The sequence below is a fragment of the Heterocephalus glaber genome, unplaced genomic scaffold (assembly GCF_053883595.1).
Source record: "Heterocephalus glaber isolate CG9 unplaced genomic scaffold, H.glaber_assembly_v1.0 deba00001610, whole genome shotgun sequence".
Taxonomy (NCBI): Eukaryota; Metazoa; Chordata; class Mammalia; order Rodentia; family Bathyergidae; genus Heterocephalus; species Heterocephalus glaber.
In genome coordinates, this window is record NW_028258381.1 from 12,189,365 (window position 1) to 12,202,901 (window position 13,537).

General features: G+C 39.7%; 1 long non-coding RNA gene across 1 annotated transcript; it reads left to right on the top strand.

Annotated features, from left to right (window-relative positions):
- The first annotated feature begins 8,987 nt into the window (after positions 1 to 8,987).
- Positions 8,988 to 13,115, top strand: LOC110348152 (uncharacterized). The gene is made up of 3 exons (XR_002393137.2): positions 8,988 to 9,103; positions 10,262 to 10,363; positions 12,959 to 13,115. It is a non-coding gene; the product is annotated as an uncharacterized LOC110348152 (long non-coding RNA).
- The last annotated feature ends 422 nt before the right edge of the window (positions 13,116 to 13,537 follow it).

Below are 13,537 nucleotides of genomic sequence, written 5' to 3' on the forward strand. Positions count from 1 at the left end.
AAATCTTTTATTCCACTTGGCTTATTTTTTAAATTCCACTAATACATAAATCTTTTACAAATATCATATAACCTGAGGGCTATGCTGTAGCAATATTATTTTCTTGGGGAACCTCCAACTTTTTTTCCAATTTTGGTCTCATGCATCACCATAATTACACTTCTGAGTGCTTCCTGCCTCATAAATATATTTTTGTCTGTTACAGTCTCTTTTTCTACAATTAAGCTTATTTTCAATAAAGCACTTTTGGTGTTAGTTTTTATTCCTGTGAAGTTTTGGTTTTTGCCACATATTTTCCTAAAATTGAACATGCACATTGGATCAAATTTGGTCTGAGCCATTTTGAAAACTAAGGCAACTTGATTTCTTTTTCAATGATTTTTCTTTATCATTTTTTTTCAAAAGACATATATTAGACATCATAGGTCTTCAGAAATAATTTTTCTAAATTTTTCCAGTGTTTAGGATGTAGAAATACACTTTGGGTCCCCTAGGCTTCTCTCCCTTACACTGTGCTGGCTGAAGGATCTGGACTCTTATTAGTGTCTTGTATTTTGGCCTTCAATGGCTACAAGATTGTAAGTTCACAAGCAACATTTGTTCATCCTATTTTATTAAGAATCCTTGGTGATCCCACATGAAAATGGTATACTTTATTAGAAAAGTTATAATGGTGAGGTTGTATGAAAATATTTCATATGATTCCTAAGAAAAGAAAGAAATTCAGGTATCTTAAGGACGAGCTCTAAACTTTACCTCTGGAGCTGCAGCTCAGTGATACAGAGCTTGCCTAGCATCCCCGAGGCCCTGGCTTCCATCCAGAAGACCACAAAACAGACAAACACCCTTGTTTCTAAGAGGCTGACGGTCTGTCTGAAAGGACAGGTACCAGCTCCTTCTGCAATAGATACTTCTGTTAGGTACTCCCCACGATGACTTCTTCACTGGGGTACTTGGAGCCAGCCTGTGGGCATGGCCCCTGCTGCTCTTCCATAAAGGAAGGAACACAGACAGAACCTAGTTCAAATATAGGTTCTGCTAGCATTATTGCCTTGGCTGAATTATTTGAGTTCTATATATAGAAAGTGAAGATTATGATATAGACTTTCTAGGCAATTACAAAGTGCTGAAAACAAATGCAAATATTAAGACCAACACCTTTCAAACTCCTCAGCACAGATTCAACAGTTCCTTCTCTCTCCACGGCAGAGTGTGAGCTGAAAAGACCTTTTGTTTCCAAGCATGGAGCAAGAGGCTGCGCATACTGACACTCTGGTGGTAACAACTACAGGCGGGTATGGAGGAACTGTTCCTTGGGAAACTCAAGGGAGAAAGGCAGAAATCACTGGCCATTGTCCTCTGAATGTCACTGTGTCCTCATCACTAAGATAGTTCAGACATTAAGACAACATCCTTACATGTCACTCATCATTTCAATTAAATTCATTTTCTTACTGTTTTGTCTCTTTTTTTTTAATAGAGAAGGGCAAGGAAGCTTTTGTGAATGAAATCAAAAATTTCCTTTATAGTATCCTGGGTAACAATAAAATATTTAGAAATAAATTTAAAAGAGATGCAAGACATCCACCGAAACTCACAAATTGTTGGAAGAAATGAAAGAACATTTACATAAGTGGAAAGAAATCTTATGTTTGTGGGTGGTGAGACTGTATATTGTTTAAATAATAGTATAGTTCCTTTCCATCTATAGATTCAAACCAGTCTGTCAAAGTGCCAGCTGGTCTGTTGCAGAAATAAATAAGCTGAGGCAAAAATTCACATGGAAATGCAAAAGATGCAAATTAACTGAAACATTCTTTTTAAGCAATGTTTATCTTGTGTTAAGAACACTTGATGTGAACTCTACCCTGTGTCAACTTGACTGTCTGGTAGCTGCCCAGGGGACTGGTGGAGCACACTTCTAGCTGTGCCTGTGGGTCATGTAAGTGAGATCCTGGGTCTATATCGATCCCTGCCCTTTCCTCCCTGACACTGTTCTCTGTTCTGCTTCCGGGGTTCTATGAACTAAGCATCTCTGTTCTGCCACACCCTGCTGCCATGCTGTTTCTACCTTGGAACCAGACACCATGAACTGAATTTCCTAAAATCATGAGCCAAATTAAACCTCTCCCCTTTACCGCTGTGAGTGTTAAGCACTGTGTCCAGCAACAGGAAAGCTAACCAATACATATTCCTTTTAAGCAAATTTTAAATTTTGAATACAGTATTATTAAGTAGAGATAAAATGTAGAGCAAATTTCAGAGCTTACTCATCTTGATTAGTTGAAACTTTACGAGTGTTGATTAGTAGTTACTGAATCCTTCTCTCTAACATCTTAAAATATAACTAAATATACTAAATATTCTAAAAATAATAAATTTCATACTGTAAGTGGATGAATTTTATGATCTGTACATTAAATATGAACAAAACTGTTTTACACACACACCAACAGCATGTGAAGCCATTCATTAGGGTTTGAAAGGCAATATTAAATGCCCAGTTTCAGGAACTTACATTAAGTTCCTGAGTTGGAGGACATCAGTGCCCAAGTCCCTCTTAGATAATCTCTGCTGCTTTTGGAAGAGAGTTATAAGTGCTAGGAGGCAGGAAGAGGAGGGATGCAAATTTTCTGCCACTCAGATAAATTCACTCAACCAAGGATCCTTATCTCTGTTTTTCCCTTAGAGCTGCTCTTGGAAACATCGCTTTTGGAAATATCTGTAATAAATAGTCCAGTTTTACTGATGTTCCGGGTGTTTCTGCAGGATCCAAGTCATTTCATGGTTCTCCATTTACACAGTCTGAGTTAAACTCCAGGGGCACGCTGCCTAAGTCTGGTACCTGACGCCCCTCCCTTTGTTACTTTCAGAGTTAGTGTTTAATATTTGACAAGCTCAGTGGGGAAATATACGTCTACTTACAGCTCTTATTTTTTTTCTTAAAGTGAATCCTGATAAGAGGTCATTTTTCACCCTGAGCCATGGAATTTCATTATTGTGCTAGCACAGAGTCAGCTGAATATTTAAAGGACCAGGAAAAGAAAACCTTTGAGTGTCCCTGATTTACCTCAGCATGGCCAGCGCAGCCTTCCTTTCAACTCGAGTTTTTATTCTTGCGATTGCCAGGAACGGGCCCTTCAGGCGGCGGACAGATTCCACAGTGTACAAGCAGAAGCTCCACAAATGGTTGTTTCACAGAGGGATGGACCCTCCATGGCCAGGCTGATTGGGTTCTCCGAGTCGGCCAAGCAATCTGCCAGATATTGGTTGAAGAACTGCACAAGGTACCCCTCCCCCACCCCCCGCAAAAAGCCAAGAAAAAAATACTGTGTGCAAAACAGAACTTCTTAAATATTCATCCCAAATGTGTCCTTAGGGCTGACAGCAGAGCGCGAGTGAGGGGCCAGCCCGGGAGGAAGGAAGCCCGGAAGCAGCCTGCGTGTTCCCCACAGAGGCGTGGTCCTTAGCGCAGAAGCCTCTGGCGTGCGTGCTCCTGAGGGTCATGCTTCGGGAGGACGCTAACCGAGGCCTCGGTGGACAGGGCAGGGGCGTCCTTTACGTGGGGTTCAGATTTCATCTTAAAACAGGACTGAATTAGACCAACCGTTTAATGCATGGAGAACTGACCAGGGTCAACATCTGAGAAATGTACTTTTTAAGAAATTTAAATTAAATTTTATTTTTAACTCATCCACAAAAACATAAAATTGCGCATATTTACACACGTGATTTTCTTTGAGGTCTGTGTACATCGTGTAATGTTCAAATACAGGTACGCATATCAGACTCCTCAAACATTTATCATGTTTTGGGTGAAAACTTTAACTTTGACAATCCTTTCTTTTAGCCTGTGTTTTTGGGGGGTTTTTTGGGGGGGTTGGTTTTTTGGGTTTTTTTTTTCTTTTTTGCATGTGTATGACAATGGAAATAGAACTTAGGACCTTTTCACTGAGCTACATCCAGTCTTTTTTATTTTATTTTTTATTTGGAGACAGAGTCTCATTGAGTCACTGTTGCTCAGGTTGGGCTACTATTTCCAGCCTCTTCAAATACATCGTACACAATTGTTTCCAATTGTATTCACCCTACCATGCAATGTCACACCAGATCTCTTATTCCTACTCAACTATTGTTCTTTGATCAACAATTCCACAACTTTTCTCATATCAGCCCCAGCCTACTCTAGCTACCAAGCTTTATGAGATCAACTTGGTAATATATCTCATAAGCTTTGTATATTATCTACTCGTTTTATTTTGGCTGGCCATTCTCCTGGAAAAATGAGTAAAAGTAGCCTATGTTAAATGCTCCTTGGTGAATGCCACCTCTGATTTATGATGATGAGTGTTCACCATTGGAAGAGTAGCCAAAGAAGGGAACAAACACATTTCTGAGGTTAGCTCCAAGGGAGGAGAGGCAGGAGGAATTCACCCGTGATCTTCAAATGACTGCTCCTGCAGAGAACTGGGTGGAAAAAGCTGGAGTAGGGTATGGGAAATCAGCAAGTTCGACCACCTCATTTGACAGAAGAGAGAAAAAAGGATTGTGGCTCCAGGAGGTGAAGTGATTTGCTGATATTTCCAGTGGCAGTCCTTATCCTAGAGTATGCACCAATACACATGCCCAGCCAGTCGCTGTCTGCAGTGCAGGGTTTGCTCCACCTGCATTCATCATCTTTCCTTTGCTTTCCTCCACTTGGGCCAGGCCCTGTCCCTTTCTCCCGAGGGTCCCATGTCAGGGGTCCCTGCACTCTGCCCTTGCACCCTGAACAGGGTGAGACCTATCCAGCCTCACCACTGCACAATCACACACTGAGGGAGGAGTGAGAGTGCACCCAGCACACACATTGTATGTTTTGTCACACTGACCAGGCGTGGTGTCTAAGCAGCTGAAAGAAGGGGATGAGGCTGGTGCCTCAAAAAAAAAAATAAGAGCCCTTTGGCCAGGGAGTTAGCTCAGTGGGTTCACCGTCTGCTACGCAAGTGCAAGGACTCGAGTTCGATCCCCGGTACCCCCCCCAAAAAAATAACAGCCCTGAAATAAAAGATTTTGCATTTCTGAATGAGATAAAAACAAGAAGAAAAGATCAAAGAGTGACAGAGAGCTTTTTCCCAGGCGACGCCAGGAAAGACTACTGACTATGTAGGTCGAGTCCAATCTTTTGGCCTCATGGTTCATAGAAATTCCTCTCAGGTACATTGCATGTTAAGTCCTAATTTTTGATATTGCTGGGGTATTTTTGTCTCTTTCTGTTCCTACACAGGTCTCTAATTAACAACCTGGGGGTGTCTGTGTCAGAGCTCTGAGCCAGACGTCATTGAAACCGGAGAATCAAGATGTATTGTTCTAAAGCACTGGTTTCCTATATCTGCATTTCAATGAGCTATACCTTGGAGTCTGTGAAAATGAGGGCACCAGTTAACTTCAAGCAGCAAATCATGATATTGAACTGGGAAAAATAAAATCTGATTTTAAAAAATCACAGGTGATGGAAAATTGTATGAAAGGGCCTGACATCGCCTTTGCTAGTGTTTTATCTGTTTCTATGGAAACATTAGGAAGATCAAACTCTTTCTGAAAGTTTCAGTGGACAAAGTAGCCTTTATCATCCTTTCTAAGTGAGTTCTTTAATTCGCATATGTAGCAAGCAGATAAGGAACTCCATACATTCATATTTTAAATAATAATATTCTTGTGATAACTATCTTTCCCAAGTGCATCACCATAATTTGATATTCTCTCTCTCTCTTCCTCTCCCTCTCATTTTCCCATAAGGAACTAATTACTCCGGCCTATGGGGAAGAAGCAGAAGTTTTGAATCTGGTACCCATCTAACAAGGCTTGTATCAAAGAGCAAATAATGTAGTCAAGTATCAAAAATCTACGGCAACTCAAGTGTAGCACAAAACATATGAAGAACCAGTATGGAGGCTGGAGAAGAAAGAGAGAGGAAATCTAAGCAACTTAAGGTGCATAAAGTTATATGATAATGTTATCGTTGCCACCTAGAGTTAACAAGGTGATAGGCTTTAAAGCATTCAATCAAACAAAATAATAGTTTGAAACATTTAAATAATAAAAAAGCATCCAGATATAAGGCCCTTTACATGGGTCTCCAATCCTATGACATTCTGGTTGTCGTCAGTAATTTCCATGTGGCATTCTGTGGCATTTGACAGTGGGTTAGTGGATGTCACATTTATTGAGTGTGAGCAAGACGTTGTGCTGGAAAGGTACTCAAGTCATGTTCCATATGTTATGAGTTATCTGGGTCCTGGCTGAATGATTTAAGCGAATTGTTTTCCTTCCCACACTTTACGTGCAAGGCAGAGAGTTCTAAGAATATACAAAGACTTCATGAAATATCGTAAAGTGGTTATCACATTATCTGGTGTGCCTAAGGCAGCTCACCTGTGAGAAAAATTTGAGTTGCTCATTCTTAAAATTTTTCTGTAGCATCTTCTAATACATGGGTGTTTTAGTGTCTTTTTCTCCCAGAGCAAGGAAATGTTGACTAGAAATTCAAACTGATACAAGTTCAATGCATTGAATTCAGTATTTACAAATTTTATGAGTGGGAAAGACACAGATTTTCATAGAAATTTATAGGCTAATTTTTCAATAAAAGAGTTTGAATAAGTGCAGAACTCTTGCATATTTATGAAACCTTATTCTATAGTTTATGTCTCACATTATTAAACTATACATTAAATATTATACAACTCAATAATAAGTCATATAAATGAATATTAGTCTTGCAGTTCAGAAATACATTTAAGTAACAAGAGACACAAAGAAAATTTATATGATGTAGAAGCAAGAAGTGCCAAATTAATAACACAAAATATAACATGGTAGTAAAAATATTGATAGGAAAATACTGTGTCCCATAATGTTACTTCCGTACAACAGGTGAAGTGAAAAGGGCTCTTCCTTTATTAATATTTCCACTTTGAATCTAATGGAGCTAGAAATGTAGGAATAGGTGACGATGGTTTTGAATGATCAGAAAAGGATCATCATGTCAAAGGATTGTCATGTTGGAGCAGATGGAGAGCCATAGATTCAAAGAAGACAGGAACTACAAGCCAGAGACCAATCTGGCTGAACAGGAGCATCTCAGTTTGTTGGTTGGGTTTGTTGGTTGGGTTTGTTGGTTGGGTTTGTTGGTTGGATTCTACAATGCTCTTGATCTTTGGAAGCACATCAGCTACTCCCCAGTGGGAGTGTAGCACCTGGAAGCCCCATTCATCCTTAGAGTCTATTGAGATAGCCTACTCCCTTCAGCCAGCAACTTTCTGCTACCTGGACCTGTGGCCAAGAGTGGACCAGCTGCCCAGTAGTTGCCCCATGTACGGCCATGTGTTTTGGCATGGTAAGTGTGAGGTACACTAAAAAGTGACTGTTTTACAGCAGTGTAGATGTGGAGAGTGAAGGACAATGCTAATTCCTTATTGAGATTTAGTGCATGCTAATGATAAAAAATGTGCATGACTTAGCTTATCTAAATCTGGTACTACCACCATGAATACTTGCCTAATTGAAACTGAGACTAGGAGACTGTGGGGTGGATCACCACCCAGCTAGGGTGGAGCAGGCAGCAAGGAGCTGCAGCAGGTGGCCCATTTCCCAGGACCTACCTGGGGCCCACGTACAGGGGCGCTTCCCTTTCAGGTCTCTGCTCTCCTAGGTGATCATAAACTCAGTGCGTGTCCCACATACCCCTGAGCTTTCAATTGGAACTCCTTTGAACCTCTGGATTCATTTGAGAAAGCAAAGGTTTTTGACAATACTGAATCTCCCTTCTTCACCGCAGTGTCCTCAGCTGCCCTTTTATTTAGGAGTTCATTATAAATAAGGGTTTAGATAATATCTTTTTAAATACAACAACAACAAAAAGAAAACAAACTACCCCCATTTATTATTTACCTTTAAATTAGTGTTGATGTCTTATTCCTAACACAGGTAAGGTAGCATCTTCAGCCTTCCACAGACTCTGACCAATATGTTGTTAGGATGCCTACAATATTAGAATGTGCTTAAGAAGGCTTTTCCCACCAAAAGGGAACAAAGGAAATCATAGGGATAAATATGTTCACATACCATATTTCATATAGCTTTTCTAGCATTCAATTTTACAATATAATGTTTAATTCACCCACAGTGCTTTTCAGCATAAATTCTAAAGTATTAATCACATTTTTTTCTACAAATGTTTGGGCAGTTCTTCATGTTTCTTGAAGATCTAAATAACTCACTCATTATATTGTCCAGGTTACCTACCATCTATTTTGAAGTTTTTTTAAAATTTGAGCATATTTATAAATTTTTTTTGTTTATCTTCTTAAGTTTTCTACCACTTAGTAAACATGTCAGTGCACTGAATTTCACTGTAGTTTTACATTTGTATTCAAGTAGTTTACAAATCACACTCAAATATTATTTAAATAGCGAACCTATCTACCATTATTTCTAAATCTGGCAGTCACATTTTTTAATCCATGTGGTCTCTATAATCATATCATTTGGTTACAGAATTCCAATTTTGAAGGTCATAAATCATTTTCCCTGTTTTTTATTCTGTATGATTCGAGTTTTGCCAGTACCTACTACCAATTAAAGTGAAGCAGAGAAATGAGAGGGCCACCTTCCTGCGGTCTGCAGATCATTAGGAAGTGAGTACTCGTGTCTCAAAGACGTAGTATACGTGGAAATGTCTATTCATTGGAACAAACTCTCTTCCATTTCTTCTGTACTTGTTTTTATCCTTCACTGCTTTAAACTTACTATTCGACACTTAATCTGCTGTTCAGGTTTTTGATTAATGAGCAGTACCAAGTTGTGGATTAACTCTTTATTTAAGAAACGTATGTTCTTCTTGTGGGGACATCTCATCTCCATGGATGTTTCCGGTAAAAGGAATGAGGGCACTAAACGTCTCTGGGACTCTGCGGTCACCATAGCGACCACAGCACTGTCCTTGCCACACATTTGTAGCACGTTCTTCTTAGTACACAGTAGTGTACTAAGGCTCCCCTCTGCTGTCTCTTCCATTTGCTCTTCTGCTTTCCTTCCTGAATGCTGCTTCTTTTTATGGAAGGTATGCTCTGCTGGGGTTTTGCAACACAGTGTAAGAAGCTGGTTTCTTTGGCGATCTCATCAATGTTAATATGTCTCTCTTCTACAACCACAGGCTGCTCCCGGGAGGGGCGTGGGATTCTAAGCAGGAAGTCAGCTTTCTTGAGAGGTTGGAAGGCTTTCATCCTGCTGCTGAGAAATCTCATCCTTCATTCTGTGGGACTTCTCTCTGTAGCCGGTGCTAAATAGTCCTTGAAGGTCACGATAGTTTGGATCTTGAATGGATCTCAAAAGCACATATATTAATTGCTTAACCCCCAGGAAGATGTTTTTGGCAGGTGGGGGAACCTTTGAGAAATAGGGCTTTTATGGTCTTTAGTCTTTAAGGGGATGGACCTCAAGGCATGTGGGACCCCAGTTACCTCTTCTCTCCTTTTACTTCCTGATGGTTAAGTAAGCAATTTTCCCCTGCCACAAGCTTACATTATTACGGGCTACCTCACCACAATTGTTTACTGATTAGACCCTCAAAAATCATTAACCAGAATACTTCTTCTCTTGTTGTAAGTTAATTATCTCAGGTGTTTGTAATTCTGATGGGAAGCTGACTACCTCAAAGGTTTATTTTTGCTTAGGTCTACATAGACTAACATGGTAGACACATTTTGGACCTTTCAATCTATCCATTTATGATATTAAGTAAGTCCTAGAACATTTAAAAATGTGTTTATTATAAGTATTCTCATCTTTTATTTCTTTCTGGAACTTATATCATTTAAATGCTGGGTAGTCATGAGAGTATCCTTTTATTTTTTTCTTTAAAGAGTATTACCCTCTACTGTACCAGTTCAGATGGTCTAATTTTGTGAACTTGAACAAGTTAGTCAACATCTAAGAAATCCAGATTCTTCCTCTGCAAACATGAATAAATAGGTTGATTTTACAGGAGTGTGTGAGGATTACTGTAAATAATCCTTGAGAATGTATTTTAAAGATCAGTCACCCAGTAGGTTTTTAATGATTCTTGGCTCAGTAGTATGCAAGTTTCTTTTCTTCTTAAAATTTTTGAAAAATATAATTCTATGCAGTGCCACATGGATAGGTGAATCTGTTTCTCTGTATTTCTTCTACCTATATTTTGCTACCTCGTAAAGTGATACTTTTTGGTCACTGCATTCAGGGTACATTGGGCAGCAGGATCAAAGGAAGTGGAGTCCATAAAAGGAGATCTGTTTTCTACAGGCAGCAGGCCAATGTGTGGACTAATCCATCATACCTGGAGGTAACAAGAGGGAAGTGGAAGGTGGGAGTCAGCGCGTGAGCGCGTGTTTGTGTGTGTGTGTGTGTATGTGTGTGTATGTGTTTGTGTGTGATATTTCCCAAGCACAAGCAGTCGTAGAGTACTGTTCAGCCAGCGTGGAGATGAATACATGTCCTTCACTGCCCTCCAGGGCCAGGTGGATCCCAGGCTGCTCCACGCTCTCTTGTCCTGACAGCACCCTGACCTCTGTACAGACTCCTGAAATTGGCCCTTTCTTTCCCACTTCATCATTCTTGTAGAAGGTGACCATAAATCATTGAAGAGCATGTTTTTTTACCCATTTTTCAAATACTACCTGAAGGACCCTAGTTAGCAAGACAGACTCCATATTGCTGCTGAACGACCCACTTGCCTGCCCTTTAGATGAAGTCAAAAGGAGGAAGCTTAGAAACCTCCTCCCCTTAGAGAGTCTCTTAGAAACAACAATTAATCAACTATTGTTTTACAAATGTTCTAATAGCAGGACATTCCACTTCTGTACCTTTTGCTTGCTTTACTAGTTCTATCCCATAGGGGGGCCTAGAATCTGCTGGCCTCAAAGATGTATAAAATATGTTCATTTCCCCCCAGTCAAGGCTCGAGTCCGATGCTCTGCTCGGGTCTGGCCGGTAATAAACTCCTATATGGATTTAATATTGGTCTCTGGTTGGTTCTTTCTCACTGGGTGCAACACTACCTAAGCCATAGGCATCATTTCATGACTCTAAGAGAAAGAAAGGTATCAGCAATATCTAAAATTGAGTATATCATCAATCTATTAAGATGGGAATTTATAGGTAGTTTTTAAATGAGTTGAAAGAAACAAACATTTGCTTTCTTAATTCTTTTCCTATTAGTACATGCTTGCAATGTGTAATAATCATATGCATCTTGGGGAATTGGAACATATACATAAAGCATTTAAATCACTTTTAATTTCCATTCAACTCCTTCCCCTCCCATCTCACCCTATTCCCAGATTCCCCAATTTGTGCTTTTAGAAATAAATATGTGATTTCATATCTATGTCCATTCCACATTTAAAGGCATTGTGATTGTTACATAAACTAACATACACATTCTAACTGCCGAGTGCAATACCTCAAGGATATTATCTGTTAAGTAAGTGGCATCTGTTCTTTTTGTATTTTATACCTTATTTTCCTGTGCAATTCTATGAATGAGGCAGTTACATCCATTCCCTTAACTGATAAAGTTGTATGGAGCCTGTTCCTGGAGGGCGAGATTGAGACTGTGTCTCACTGTGAATCTGGGGCAACAGCAAGCAAGAGAAAAGGGAGGTCAGTTGTACTCATCTTTTCTTGAATGCATATGGCTGTGATTGTCTTTATGACACGTCTCTAGTGTGACACCAGCTCATCTGACAGCTATTTGGAATAGTTTCCTTGCTATTGCCTTAGGTATCTGTGCACACCAATTCTCAAATAATGTGGGACATCATGTGCATAATAACACCATTTATGCAATGACACTGCAAGAAATAACAGTGGTGATTTTTTTCTGGATAAGAGGAAGATGACCTATGTACATATTGTAGACAACAGAGCTGTGAATTTCATTGTGTCTGGTCATGGGGGAGCTGGTTCATCGCCCCAGGACTCTGTATCAGTATCAGTGTGACAGCGATACTTTTTACAGACACTGACTGCTGGACAGGCTCGCTGCCTCTTCTCAGTGAGGGCTTCTGAGCTGTGGATGTTTTTCAGAATGAAAACTGTGGGTGGGAAATCCACCACCAGTGGCTGAGATGCCCTGATTTCCTTCAGTAATGCAGTTGCCTAACCTTAAGTTATTCAGAAACCGTATAGTGCTACAATAATCATCTTAACTCGGTAAATGGGAGAGATCTTCATCCTGTTTGCAAAGGCTTTTCATGGTGCTCCTGATGAAAAGCCCAAGAGCATGGCTGGCTGCCCTGTCTCCAGTCCACCCAAGGATGCCCATGCTCCATCCATCTGAATGCTGAGCTTGTTGACTGATCATAGTAAGTCACTGACCTAGAAATATTTGTCAGGAAATCACTTCTATATCAGAGACGCTGATGGTTTCCAAATACTGTGGGGTCACCTATCACATTAAAGAAAAGAAACACAGACATGGAGCTGTTCAATATTGGAGGAGTGACACGCTAAGAAGACTGAGGGTCCTCAAGATAGGAGTCTTCAAGCAGAAGCAAGAGGGGTACACTCCACAGATTTGTCGCCAACATTGCCACAGTGGTGTGGGGTGCTAGGTGACATCTGTCGTTTGCCACATTTGCAAGTCTGAGTAATCTTGAATCAGGAGATCTATCCAGATGTAATATGACAATTATTCCAATGTATGTATTCTCTAATTAAAAATTAAATTAGCTATTATATACATACACATGTGCATACATAATTTGATTTGAAAAATACAACCTAATAAAAGCATGTAAGATTATTTTCTCTCTTGGTTTGTTGAAATTCTAGTGTTAGAATTTCTAAACTATCAGCATTTTTAAAACTTTCTGGCTCTCAATTTCATTATCCTTCATCTGCAAAATAGGGCTAATTGTATTATATTCTCTTCCAGGTTGTCAAGATCAAACGTCAAGTGTCTTCTTTGTCAGTATTTGAAAGCAGTGATGTTTTATACCAAGGTGAATCATTATTCTCTACAACAGATTGTAAGTGTCCACAAAACTCTGATGGGGACATGAATAAAAAAGAACATTTTGGATTGATTTTCAAGGAAGGATTGACACCATGTTGGTGAGTTATTGGATGAGTGTATCAAGAGAGATGGAAGAGATAAAGTCGATATCCATGTACCAAACTCAAAATCTTGAGTGATTCTCAGCTAGCATGACATCCTAAATCTGATTTGTAAAGGTGCGTGGGGATCCAGGAAGTGTGAGTAGCTGACCAAAGGACCTTCCCTTAATTTAATGAATAAATTAGCTTAGGCAATGCCACAGAAGCATGGCCCTGGACTCTCTCAGGGAATTTGAGGCCAGGAGTCAGTAATATCAATGAGAACTGTTCTTACAGGTAACCTGATAGCACTAGGAAATCAGCCACAAGACCATGGTAGATTAATTTTTTTAAGTCAGAAGAAGATTATTTGTGTCATGCTGAAATTTTTCAGATACTTGGGATATCTTAATAAATA